Genomic DNA, 14,617 nt, shown 5'->3' with positions numbered 1-14,617 from the left:
TATATAACTGGAGCAGACAATGAGACCATGAGCAAAATTGGAACAAAGCTTTGAGCTTTAACTGCTGAACCTGTGCAGTTTCTAAAAGGATTTGCTGAGACAGAAGAAGAATGTGACTTAAAAGACATAGAAAAATACCCTGTGCGTGTGTGGAAAATGAGTTCTGACTCACACATTTGATGACCTTTGGTACAGTGAGTTAAGAAAATCAGTCCCGCTAAGTGACATTCCACCGAAATCACATTCTGTGCGTGGACACATTGAAAGAACATTCTACTTGATCAGAAGATGTGTAAATGTTTTGAATCATGCATACGAAGAGAAATATCTGTGTGAATTTGGTTGGGAAGATATTTAAGGGGTGCTAAAACCCATACAATTTCTAAAGCCTCTACCCACAGAAGTTCCACGTTCATGTACTTGCAAAACCTGTGCTACAAAAAGATGTCTCTGTCGATATGCTCCTCTCAAATGTTCAACATTCTGCAAATGTACCTCGAGTGATTGCTGAAACAAATAAATAAAGTGAACTATGAAAATGTGACTAAAATACGAGTGATAAACATTCTTTTTTTTCAGATTCAGATCATAAACATTGTGTGATGTATACATATAAATATTAAAAAACATTATTATTCATTTTATTTCTATATATGTCTCTTCTTCCACTATTATAGACGCCATTTTGGAAAATGGAGGAAGAGTTGCTCTGAGGAGATATTTTCTGTCTCTATAAGACTACTTGACCCCAAAACCTATGTTTTGACACCAAACTGAAATATATAGGTCTCATTGTTCCTGAAATATTACATCATCACTGGAACACATCCTCCTTTTTAAAAAACGCTGTTCAGAAAAATTTGTCCGGGATCAGCAATGTCTACCCAAGCTAAATGACTTCTCTAATGATCCAAAAACACAAATCAAAAATAAAAATCTCTGGGCAACATTTTTTTTACAGAGGTATATCAGGGGGCCAGGATTATCAACCATGTGCTCTCCGACCAGTTACCAGTGATGCTGGGCATACCCCAAGTCTCTACTCTCTCCCCGACACTGTTCAACCTATACATGGAGCCCCTAATGGAAACCCCCAATCTCACCCACATCTCCTACAATATGTATGTGGACGATACTCAACTCTACATGGAAAATCACTTTGCCTGAAGACATCAGTACCCTCAATCTTACTTTGAAACAAATGCAGCACTGGCTGACTTGAAATCACTTCAAACTCAATGCCCTGAAAACTGAATTCTTATTGATCTCATCACCCTCCATTGCCTCTAATATCAAAGACTGACTTCCACATCTTACTGCTTTTAACTGCACACATCGTTGACTCTGCTAAATCCCTAGGTAGAACTTTGGACAAAGCCATCTCCATGCAGAAACATATCAGTGCCACCACCAGGGGTGCTCACCATCAGTTGCATCTTCTTAGGAAACTTAAACCTCTTCACCCCCCCACCCCCCTCCTTGGCAGACCTCAGAACAGTGGTTCAAACTCATGTACTATAACAAACTAGACAGTGGTAACTCTATCCTCGCATGCCTCCCTAAAACATGACTTGCTCCACTGAAAGCCACATTGAATGCAGCAGCTTTCACCCTGGACTTTTAGTCTCTGGATTGGCAACCATATGGGTCTAGGATCCAACTCAAAATTCCATGTATGACTCATAAAGAGTTGCACAAATTCACCACCCACTGAGGACTTACCTTCTACTCTTTTAGATCAAATTCCCCCTGCCCCCGAGTCTTGCATTGTTCTCTCTCCAAAGTCGCTCCTTTATTCACACTACGTTCATCTTCCTTCAGACTACGCTCAGACCAGGTATTATGTTAGACTATGTCTTCTTATCTCTCTTCTGTGCATCTTTGCATGTAAATATTGCTTTCCATGATATATGTCATGCTATATATAATAGATCAGTCCGTGCTATATTGTTATTATTTGTCTGTTTTGCTTGTCCTGTCACTCGAAAGGGTCTTGTTTGTGCTATATAAAACTAAACATCAAATAAAGTTAGGCATTAAATTAGATCCTAATAGCTCCGACCAAGTCCTTCTAGTAGTTACCTTGATGGGTGGAAATAAAGTTTTCAATGATTTTCCAGATGTTTTCTCTGATGAACTAGGATTACTAAAAAATGATCAACACAGTATCAAATTAAAACATGATGCTAAACCAGTTGCCCACAAGTTGAGACCTATTCCCCACCTTATGCAGGCTCCTTTAAGAAGGAGTTGGATAGATAGCTCAATTTTAGGGTCATCAAAACTATAGAAAGTTCCCAAAGGCTGACTCCTATTGTTATAGCTACTGAATCCTCTGGAAAAGATATAAGGCTCTGCATCGACTTAAGACAGTTGAATGCCAAAATATGGATTGACAGACATCCCCTTCTCTGTAACCATGAAATACTAACATTAATTAAGGATGCCAAATGTTTCAGTGTACTAGACCTTTCATCTACCTACCATCTGGTGGAGCTACATCCTGCTTCGTGTCATCTCACATTCTTTGTGCCCCCCTTAGGAGCCTACCAATACATATGCATGCATTTCAGGCTTGCTTCGGCAGCTGCTGCATTCAAAAGGATAGTGCAACATGTATTGAGGGAGGTCCCCAACACAATGTGTTTCCAGGATGATTTTCTGGTTCCTAGCAAGGATGAAAAGGAGCATAATACTATTTTGAGAAAAGTTTTATCCAGACCAAGGAAGGCAGGGCTCACTTTAAGGAGGGAAAATGTCACATTGGGGTGGAATCAGTGGAATATTTATGTGATACAATCTCTCACAATGGTGTCAAGCCCAAGTTGAACCTTGTTGAAGCCATAGGAAAAACAGAGGCTCCCACTAATGTAGAGGACCTTAAATCCTTTCTTGGACTCTCATAAAAATAAAAGTGTAATTTTCATGGGCTAAGGAGTGTCAAGGAGTCGTAAAGCTAAGTATAGCCAAAGCTCCATAATTGGGTACACATGACACTAATAAACCTATGGTTTTAACAACAGATGCCAGCTATAAGGAATTTGGAGCTAGTCTAACACAGAAAATGGATGGGAAAGAATAGGTTGTTACCTTTGCGTCTAGAGCTGTGAAAGGCTCAGAGAAAACTATTTGGTGGCTGAAAAAAAAGCCCTGGCATGTGATTGAGCAGCAAAACACTTTACATTTTTTCTTTGTGGCATTATTATTATTATTATTATTATTATTATTAATTAAGTTTATATAGCGCCTGAATCACCCCGAAAGGGGTATCTCTGCGTTCGTGGACAGACGTGAGAGTGCTGGCACTAAGAGAGGAGTCTAGAACAGAAACGTTTTCAGGGACTTTCTGAACTGAAGATGGTCCGGACATTGCCTCAGTGTAATAGGGAGCAAATTCCAGTACCGGAGAGTGAGATACAAGAAAGGTTTCCCACCTGGCCTTGACTTGTAAATCCGGGGAACTTTAAGGAGGGATTTGGAACTAGATCACAGATCCATTTACAATCAAGACTGATCCCAAACCACTAGGTATGCTTTTACAACCAAAGGTTCGACTAGGACCGCACCCAGAATACCCAGGTGGATCTTGGGTTTAGAAGGCTTCAACTTCAGAGTACAGGAGCACAGAACATTGTAGCAGATTTTCTCTCCTGTGCTCCTCCAGACTATACCACAGACACTGCAGAAGTAGCTTGTACTAAAGGTAGCTAGCATGAACAGGACTGAGTGAGAAGAATACATGAGGGAAGATGAAGAAATGAGATTGTTAACAGAATGCATACAAGAAGGATGGCCCGAAGGTCGAAATTAGGTTCCCATCAAGTTATCCAAATTTTGGGAGGTACGATTTGAAATAAATATACAATATACAAAATGATACTGTGTACCATGGTGAGAAGGTAATCACCCTGGAAGGGATTAGGGGAAAAATCATCGAGTTAGCTCACACGTGTCATTTGGTACAGAGTCTCACTAAAAAAAAGTACGATCTGAGTATTGGTGGCCAGCAAATGCACTATGGTGGAGGCTATGGTGAAAGGGTGTCTAGTGTACATAAAGAGTGAGAAAACATACCAAGTCAGGAAGCCTCCCCTTTCTCCAGTAGCAGTTCCTAACATTCCATGGACCAAATTAGCCTTAACCATATAGGTCCATTAAATCTTAAAACTTGAAGGGAGAGGTTTATTCTGGTATTGATTGACTATCATTTTCATTAGGTCACTACAAAATGTGTACAGCAAATAAATACAAAAACCTTAATCAGTTACCTCAAAGAAGGTTTCTGGGAGGACGGTGCCCCTGAAATCTTTGTAACAGAAAACGTTGTGCAATTCACCTCGGGCCTCATCAAAGAGTTTCTAGATGAACTGCAAATTAGTCATCACAAGACTGCCTTGTATTGTCCTTGTGTCATAAATAGGATGGTGTTTGCAAAGAGCAGAGACAACAGGTGTGTCAGCCAAAACTGTCCTTCAAGATACTGTGTGGGCTTACCGCACAGCACCTAATTGTGTCACTAATGTTTCTCCCTTCTTGTCCCTGAAAGGCAGAAACCCGACAACAAAATTACAGCTTCATAGTTGATGGAAAAGAGAATGTGTATGGTGGACAGAGAGGACGTATCAAGCAAAATATCCATGCACTAAGAGAAATACAAAAACAGATACAATGAAACACAAACATCGATAAAGGAAGGGGACTGGGTGCGCGCAGATCTTCCAATATCTCATAGGAGGGAAGGATCCATGTTTTCTGTGCCTTTAAACATATATTAAGTAGGAAAGAATGCTATTGAATTGGAAAATTATCAAACCCAATTAAAATTATTTTACATAATCCTGTTCACTTAAGGTCACAACATTGAGGCAGTATGTGTATGAGAAGACAAGGAGGAAACAATGACGAGCGCTTTAAGAGAGCTGGAAGAGCAAATTCTGCCCCTCTTTGTCATAAAGATTATGTTATGAATTAATTGGCCTGAGAACTACTACCTATTGCATTGCTGCCTTCCGGGTATTTCTCCTAGGATCCTCAGATGAGTTGGCTTTTTTTGCCCATTACCCTGAGACTAATTTTGGATTCCTATTCTAAGACAATTGTATATCCCTATGCTCTCATTATGGTATTTCATTTTCTATTTATTGATATGGTTTCCCTTTCCTTTATTGTCCCACATCTTTTTTCACATTTATAGGAATGTCAATTATATACTGTTGTCATTTATCTTAGAAATTATCTTTCCCAGATTATGCGGCCTATTTGTTATTTGACATTTTTCCTCTCCCTGATAAGGGACGTGTGTTTTAATTACCTACTTCCCTTCCCTTGGTCATGTCCATTTCCCCCTTTCCTTTTCCCCCATGGAACATTCCCTCCCCAACTGTCATATGAAGTTTCTACAGCTGACTCTGTCTGACTGGAACCCTGTGATGGTGTAAGGAGCATAATAAAGGTATTTTCCTCAATTTACGGCCTGTTCACTTTATGACAGTTATGGTATGCAGATTTGTATAACATACCTTCACCCAGGCGGTTATCCTGGTGCTGAGCAGGTATAATTCTAGGCACTCTTAGGGCCTTGTAGGACTACTCAAAAAGGCAGATCTTCAGCTTCTTGCAGAAGGCCATAGCACGCTTTAGGAGTGAAGTAGGATCTGATTTTCCGTATGTGAGGGTATTGTGCCAGTAGGAGCCCAGAAGAACAGAGTTGTCTGGAAGGTTTGTGAAAACAGATGCCTTTGTTGAAGTATGCTGGGCCTGTGTTATGTGGTGCCTTAAAAGTGTTGGTAAGGAGATTGAATTGTCCTCATTTATGAATGGGGAGCCAGTGGAGCTCCTTCAGGTGCTGTGTGATGTGGTGAGAGGTTCAGGGTGATTCTGGCTACCAAGTTCTGAATGGTCTGCATCTTTCTGGTGAGTAATTGTTGATACCAACATAGAGAGTATTCCCATAGTCCAGCTTGCTTATGACCAGGGCATGCGTGACATTTTTCTGGGTGCTGATTGGGAGCCATTAGAAAATATTCTTCAGTATCTTCAGAGTATAGAAGCATGAGGCCGTGACGGCATTGACTTGGGCTGTTATGTCTAGTTTGCTGTTGATGCTGATCCTGAGGTTCTTGACGTTGTCGTTGCTAGCTCTGTTGGCCGCAAGGTGGAGTCCCACAGTGATGTACTCTTGCCGAAGAGCATGATTTCAGTCATGCCAGTGTTCATCTTTAGACAGTTGTTCTTTATCCAGTGGGCGATTTCAGGCATGCTGGCACTGAACTTGATCCAGGTACTCTGCATTTTGTCTTTGAGAATGAGTTGTGTGTCATCGGCGTAAGAGAGGACATGGATATCATGAGAGCGGATGATGCAGGCCAGAGGGATCACGTGTATGTTGAAGAGGGTCAGGCTCAGGGAGGTTCCTTGTAGAACTTTGCAGATGAGGTATACACTGCCAGTCTGACTAGGTGGGTCCTTCTAGACAGTTAAGAGCAGATCCAACCGAGGGTGTGTCTTTGGATTCCGATGTTGTGTAGTTATTTGATGACAATGGGTTGTGAGACTGTGTCAAATGCCGCAGCAAGGTCCAGGAGGACAGATTCATGCAGATGTTATCCTCGGCAGCGATGGCAGTTTCTTAGCTGTTGTTGGACCTGAAACTAGACTGAGTAGTGACACAGAGTGGGGTGATGTTGAGGTATTTGGTTAGCTCTGATGATGATTTTCTCTAAACTCTTGGCCAGGAATGGTAGCAGGGAGATCGGTCCATAGTTGGTGAGCATTAAAGGTTCTGCAGAGGGTTCGTTGTGAGTTTCCAAGCATCTGGGAAGGTTGCAGAAGAGGTGGAGGCTTTCAGATTGGGTGTGAGCATGACACTGAAGGGTTGCAGTCCTCTGGAGTTTGCGAGGTGGGGGCCAAGATCCGATGGGGCCCCTGAGTGGCTGGACTTCATGGTAGTGGCTGTTTCTTCTGGGGTGATGACAAGCCATGTGGTTAGCATTGGTTCTTTGGATTAGAATGGGAAGCATTTAGCTATGTCTGTTGGGTCTGACTGTGTGCTGAAGTTGCTGTAAATGGCAGCGATTGTGTTGCTGAAGAATTGAGAGGGATTGTTGCAGAGGTCCTGCGAGGGAGTGATCGATTTGGAGATAGCCGGTAGAGAGGTGAAACTGTTCTCAATAGCGCAGATTTCTTCATTTGTATTGGTGCTTGCATCAATGCGTTCCACCAGATCATCAGATTTGGTCATCCAGATCATTTGGGGGTCCAGATGACTTGGTGGTAGCGTCTTAGGGTGGATTTGAACGTGCTCCTGACCGCATTGTCCTGGCTCATTCTCCCTTTGCACTCTAGTTGTTTGCAGTGGCGTTTCACCAGTCTGAATTTCTATGTGTACCAACTGGCCTAGGGTCTGGACCTTTTTTTATTATTGTTGGTTGGTGTGGGTCAGCACAGGAGGTGATTTGATTGTTGAAGTTCTTGATGATTTTGGGGCAGCTGTGGCTCTGTCCAGGTCAGTGGGTGTTGAGAGCAGTGTTCAAGTCCTTGTCAGTGCTGCTTTTCCAGTTTCGGTTGGCTGGTCTGGCGGTGATGGGTGTGTGTTGGATCTGTACAGGGATGTTGAACTTGACAAGGGTGTGGTATGTCCATGGAACTGGTATGGTCTTGTTTACATGAGTGTTGTCAAAGTTGTTGAAAATAGGGTCCAGTGGGTATCCAGAAACGTAGGTAGGTCCATTTATCTGTTGAGTGAGGCCCAGGCGTCTAAGGTCTTCAATGAGGGAACTGGTGTATGGTTCGGCGTGGTCTTCCAGGTGAAAGTTCAGGTCTCCAAGTGGGATGTAATTGTTAGTTTCAAGAGCCAGTGGTGCGCCGAAGTCTGTGATCGTGTTGGTGAAGTTGGTGTGTAGTCCAGTGGGTCTGTAGATAAGAATGCCCCTTAGGGTGAAGTTGGCTGTGACATAGTGCTTGAACGACAGGTGTTTTATGTTGCATGATAACATGTCCATGGATGTGGTGCAGCTGATGCTGTTCTTGTGGATGATGGGAATTCGGCATATGGGCTTGTGAAGTCTACTGTCTTGCCTGGTAATCTAGCTGGGGGGGATAGCTGTGGTGATGTCGGGCCTGATGCAGGCTTCAGCCAGGATTCCGTGAGGAAAAGTAGGTCAGGCTAATTGTTGTGCAGCAGATCCCAGCTCTCTGTAGCATGTTTATGTGAGTGAGTAGTTGTGGAGGAGCATGAATGGAAGTGTGGAGTGTTGTGTGGATAGTTAAAGCACTGTGTCAGTGACAGAGAGTAGGGTGTTGTCAGTGTGGTGAGTGTTGGGTGTGGGTAAGTGCGTGAAAACTTGCAGGAAGCACAGGAGAATGCTCCCACAGTATTGTGTGTTCCATTGAGGCAGCAGCGTATTGAGCAGTGGCCATGGTTTAGGGCACTGGGGGTCACAGCTTGATAGTAGTTGGAGAGGGAAGACCAGGGTTCCTGGCGCTGGGGACTGTTCTGGTGCACACCGATGCTGACAAGTTTGCCTTTGGTTCGTCCGCTGCATGTCCACCCGGTGGCAGTGCTTAAGTAGGTCATGGGAGAAGAGAGGAATGGTGTCACTTCCTGTACAGATGAAAGATGGGAAATCCATTGATATCACTTCCTGTGCTGAAAGGACATGCAGTGATGTCACTTCCTGTGTAGATTGACGATGGGAAATTCAGTGATGGCATTGCCTGTGGAGCCTGCTGATGGTAATGACTTCCGTGTGGCTTATTCTTTTAAAGACAGTTTTGGGAATACACCAGTGCTGTCACTGTCTGTGCAGATGGATGATGGGATATTCAGTGATGTCACTTCCTGTGCAGATGGATGATGGAAATCACTCAAAATGTTTTAGTACTTAAAGGTGAGGATAATGCTTACTTTCTTTACTGTTTATTAAGTAGTTTTTTCATGGCAGCCAATGAAATGTTTTAATGTCCATTGAATCAATCAGCGTATCTCTGGTATCACAGAAACGGTCATCATAATTTCTTTGCAACTAGAACATAATCATAAAACAAACATCACCAAACATATTCCAGTCCTGAAATCCAAACGAAAGGAAATAAACTGTCCGTTGCATGAAACAGGACAAAGAACAAGGGACTGTCATCCACTCTGGTCTGGAAGAAAACTAAACGCACATAAGACTATCCTGCTTGTCTCCATCTACTCTTACTTTAGTTCCGTACCTAAAGGGAAAAAAAAAACATCCATATTCAATATAAATGAGGAACAATATTTATCTTATATTAATGCATAAACTGACAGGGTGGTCATCATATATATCCAGTATCTCAACATAACTCTGGGTGATATGCAACCTCCTCAAACCAAATGCTATAAAAACTTAATTCCTCCTAATCGCCCCACCCAATCAGTCACCCGAGATCAGAGAATGAATGAAGAAACTTACAGCCCTTAACTGCTTACCATACATTATAGACTCAACAAGCTCACTGAGAATAGCGCTAGACAAAAACTTGAACTTGATCAAATCATTACTGCCACTAAAAGAGCTAACTTCCAAATGAACATCTTAAGAAAAATAAAAACCCTTCTTCCCCCTGGACGACATCAAATCAGCTGTTCAAACACTAGTGACTTCCAGGTTGGACTATGCAAGTGCAACCCTCTGTGGCCTAACTATATCTAAGTTGGATCCACTAAGGGCCTCTCTTAACTCTACTACAAGGCTCATAACAGGATCTAAAAGATACAACCACATCACTCCCTACCTGCGATCCCTAAACTGGTTCCCACATAAAATAAGGATTCAATAAAACATTGCCTGCATGACCCATAAAGCCCTAAAATTCGACACCCCGAAGTGCCTAGCACAAAATATTTAGCTATCGGACGGCTGCAGATTCTCCAGAAGCACCAGCACCTTATTGTTGAAACCACAGAACTTTTACAAAAAGAAAACGTACAACCAAGCCTTCTCAGGTATTGCGCCAAGAATTTTGAACTCCTTGCCCCCTGAAATCAGACTGAACTCAACTGCATCATTTAAAAAGGAAGTTAAAATCCTACTAACAAACATATTTCTGCTATAAAATTCATGAATGCACCTCACTAGACCCCAATTGGGCTCAATGCCTACACCCATGTATATTACTTGCCTATTATGTTTTTGTTCATCGAGTTGGCGGCCTGGATCTTGTAGTGGTCTCTTCCCTCAACTTTGAGCTTTCACATCCTCTACCTTTATTGATTATGTTGTTGTTTGTTTTACTTGTTTCTTCCTTCTTAACCTAATGTAAAGCGCTCTGATAACCTCTAGGGTCATGTTGGCACTATGTAAAACTTTATTAATAAATAAAATAAAAATATTGAAATATTCTTACACGTTAAAGTTCGCATGGGATGTCCATGGAGGATTCAAAGTATCAGTGCTTGGTCTAGGGCTTTAAGGGGCTTTGTGGGTGAGGAATATATGGCATCTGCTTCTACTTCTTCCCTGGGGCTTTTACTCTGGCTTCAACAATTTCCAGGAACTTTACCACCCTGATGTAAAGCTGAGTAAATATTGGGTTTAGTACCGCAATGATGGCTTGCCTGCATGTTCGTGCAGCTGCATGGTTTAAAGGCCTGCAACATTCTTCTGTGATCTGTTGCCCTTGCCCAGTTTCTTTTCCTCACCACAGAGTCTGCAGTTTATCTTGGCTGACTTTAGCCAGTGGGGTTGTTGATCCAGAGTTGGCTGGATACCTAGGCGGGCTTCATGAATTTAAGTTTATAGTAGTAAGAAAATTTGTAGTTGAAGTATGCTTGCAGTTTTAAAACATTGGAAGAGTTAATATTTTGCCATGCTGGTGCACGCTTTCCCAGGCTCTCTTTATCTTCTTGCAGTGAAATGAGTCTGGTGGATCTGTCTAAGATTTTTTTTATCTCAGATGTTAAAGTCCTAGTGATCCATAGATCGGAGGCTTGCAACAGCTGCAGAGCATCACAGAAACTGTGGCAATACGGTGGTGTAACGAATGTTGAGGGGGCCGCCTGAAAAGTTCATGGAGGGAACCCCCCATACTCCAGATCTCTCAGGCCTTCATGTTCACAGTGCCATGGGGAGCCTCCTGGAGCACGAAGGCTCTTCTTATGCTACTGGGGCAAAAAGCAATTGGCCCGTAGTGAGTTGACTGAATTCTCTAGTACGATTCTCGTATTATTTTAGGCATTGGACAATACACAATTATGGGCTACCAGGAAAACTGGGATGTGAGAATTGGTTTGAAAATGTTCTAGTTCTCTTTAAAAGATTGAATGAAACTCCTTCTGGAGAAAAATTCCTACCTGTTAAATCAAGGGCTTTTACATCAAATACTCTTCTGTAGGAGACCAAACAAAGGAGCATTGTTAGTTTTGCGGAGAACTGTTGTTTGTTTAGATCTGAATTAGTAGCCATTTCTGAAGGAAGTTTAAGACAATTTTCATGTCCCATGGAGTTTAGTTTAGGAGGATTCGCCAGGTGGATATCTCGCATGACTCTATTATCAGTGGATGTTCCTCAATCGTTTCCCCACTTTCTAGGGAGTGACCAGCTGAAATGGCTAAACGATAATTACACACGTTAGTCCACTAGCAGCTAGATCTCCCAGAAAATGAATCACAAAGTTAATTGGGTCCCCTAAGAGATAAAGTCTCAGTTTATCGCACCAATCCAACCATGTCTGCCAGGCCGAAGAGTATCTCTTATGAGTTATGTTATGTTATTTATTCTTTTATATAGCGCACGGCTACTCAAAAAGAGTGTCCCGGCGCTTTTTTGGAAAAGGAGGGCTGCAACACAATAACATAACACCGTTAAAAAAAGGACAGAATGCCAGACAAATACATGCAGGAAAAACAGGCTACTGGGTAAACAGCCAGGTTTTAAGGCCTTTTCTAAAAGCTAGTAGGCTGGTAGCTCCCCGCAGAGTGAACGGCAGAGAGTTCCACAACTGTGGCGCCAGTAGTCCAAAAGAGCGGCCTCCCAGGCGAGCTCTCTTCACACGCGGAACAACCGCCAAAAACAGGGATTCCGACCTCAAAGACCGGGTCGGCTGATAGAAGACCAGTCTCTTTTGAAGATACTTTGCTCCCACCGCGTGGAGAGCTTTGTAGGCCAGAGTCAGAGCCTTGAAGGCGATCCGTTTCCGGATAGGGAGCCAATGCAAGGTTTTCAACAGGCCCGATGCACTGGCCCGTCTATTTAATCCAAAGATTGCTCTCGCAGCAGCGTTCTGCACCACTTGGAGCCGCTGCAGCAAATACTCTGGCAGGCCCAGGTAAAGAATGTTAGAATAATCCAACCTGGACCCGATCAGAGCCTGCACTGTCAGTTTCCTATGCTCCTCAGACAGCAGGGGAAGGAACCTCCGCAGCATCCTAAGGATGCCGAAGCAGGTGCCCGACACCCCGAGGATCTGGGATTTCAATGTTAGCCCCTCATCCATCTTGACCCCCAGATTCTTGGCGACTTGGGAGGAGCAAGACGGAGGAAACATATTAATCGGCCACCAGGCCTGCCAGTCTGGCTCTGTGTCGCACCCAAAGAAGAGTACCTCAGACTTATCGGAATTGCACTTGAGGCTGTTCAGTTGGAACCATTGGAAAACAGCCCCAAGGCAATCCCGGAGAGTGGTTACAAGACCAGGATTGTGAGATGAAGGCACCAGATTGTTCCAATAAACCTGGCAAGAGCCAACAACTTGTGAAGTCTGCTAGGCCATGAGATGCAAGAGATTCTGCAGACTCAATGGATGTTGAAGGCCTGATGGATTGGTCAGAAGGTTTGGGAGCAGAGGAATTGCAGGACATCCCTAGAAGAACAGGGAACCATGATTTCTCACTCCACAGATAAGTCACTAATTTCAATTCTGCTTGTTGTTTGGGGGTTTGAGCCAACACTCTTGGGTTCATGAGGAAGGGAGGAAAATAATATTGCAGAGGACTGTGCCAATCCGGGAGAAATTCATCCATGGTGATGGCCATTGGATCCGATCTCCGAGATAAGAATGTCTTTTATTGTGTGATGAGGCAAGAGGCAAGCAGATCTCTGTTCCATACCCCCCACTGTTATTGGAGAAATTCAAAAATTGTTCAGTTCAGTTTCAAATCCCTGGAATCTCAAAGGTGTCTTGAGTTCCAGCCGACCAGTGCATTGTTATGACCTGAATGATATTCCACTCTCATGAAATGTGGTGATAGAGGCAATACTGCCATAACTTCTTCGCTATTTCTATCAAGTCTTGGGATCTGGTTTCCCTAAATTTGTTTATGCTTCGGACTGCTGATATGTTGTCCATTAGGAGCAGAATGCAGCAGTACAATTTGCAAGGTGCTAGGGTCTTGAGTCTTGATTGCAAAGGACCCTGCAAAGAGTTACAGAAATTTATACCGAGGTTTGGTTTATCTGGCACCCTATGTCCTCCAGTGGAGATACTATGTCACCTGGTCCCTCAGTCCCACAGACTGGTATCTGATTTGATAATGACGTTTGGATGCAAGCTGGAAATGGCTCTGCCATTCCATGCTGATGTGTTTGAGCCACCATTGAAGTTCTGTACTTGTTTATGGAGTCTGATCGTCACGGTCTAAGTAGGCCACTCTTCTTTGCAGATGTTAGATTCCTAGTCTCTGGAGGGCTTTGTAGCAAAAGGGAGCTAGAAAAATGGTTCGAATAGAAGAGTCCAGTAAGCCTACTATCCTGGCTAGGTGGCTCAGGGAAAGTTTACTGATTTCATTTCTTTCTGGACTCTTTTTATCTTTTGATGTCGGTGAAGGTGAGCTAGTTGGGCTGTCAGTAAGTTGATCTGAAATCCCGGTGAGATTATGTATTGGTTTGGTATAAAAAGGGATTTTGACTCATTTATCAATAACCCAAAGCAGCTGAATTGTCCAATGTAAGTGAGCCAGAAGGATTGTTCTGTCTTGGGCCATCAGTAGAATGTCATCTATATTTATAATCAGACGAGATTCCTCTGGAATGGAGGTTTTATGTCCTTTTAAGAATGCATAATCCAAAGCCGTTGGTCATGATATGGAATCCTCTTGCTTGACGTCTTCTTTCTAATGCAGTTTTCTTCTTCAAACCAGTGATGTCACTTCTGTGCAGATGGATGATGGGAAATTCAGTGATGCCACTTCCAGGGCAGATGAATGATGGAAAATCTGGTGATGTCACTTCCTGTGCAGATTGATGATGGGAAATTCAGTGAGGTAACTTCCTGTGCATATGGATAATTTTCCTGCCTGGGACCCGCCATGATATGCATGGCTATCATCGACAGGGAAATTCAAAGGACCCTCAGTATGATCTAGCAGCCCAGTGGAATGCAGACTGCCAACTCTGGGATATGTACCAGAAGAGCCTTCTAAAACTCCACCAGAGCAAACACTGTGGTTCCCTCACCTTAATTTAGGTAGGGGAAATGTGAGTTTGCCTGTGTGGCTGGATTTTATGGTGGCTGACCGCCTCCATCAAACTCTAAATAATTTCCTGAATTATTAGGTAGATTACGCCTCTAGGTCTTGCAAACATACCTTACAGCTATCTTTCGAAAAAATGCGTAAAAGATGATGTGAAATTATGTGAAATGCCGTCCGGAA

The sequence above is a fragment of the Triturus cristatus genome, chromosome 9 (genome assembly GCF_964204655.1).
Source record: "Triturus cristatus chromosome 9, aTriCri1.1, whole genome shotgun sequence".
Classification (NCBI taxonomy): Eukaryota; Metazoa; Chordata; class Amphibia; order Caudata; family Salamandridae; genus Triturus; species Triturus cristatus.
Note: the sequence above shows the minus strand (reverse complement) of the source record.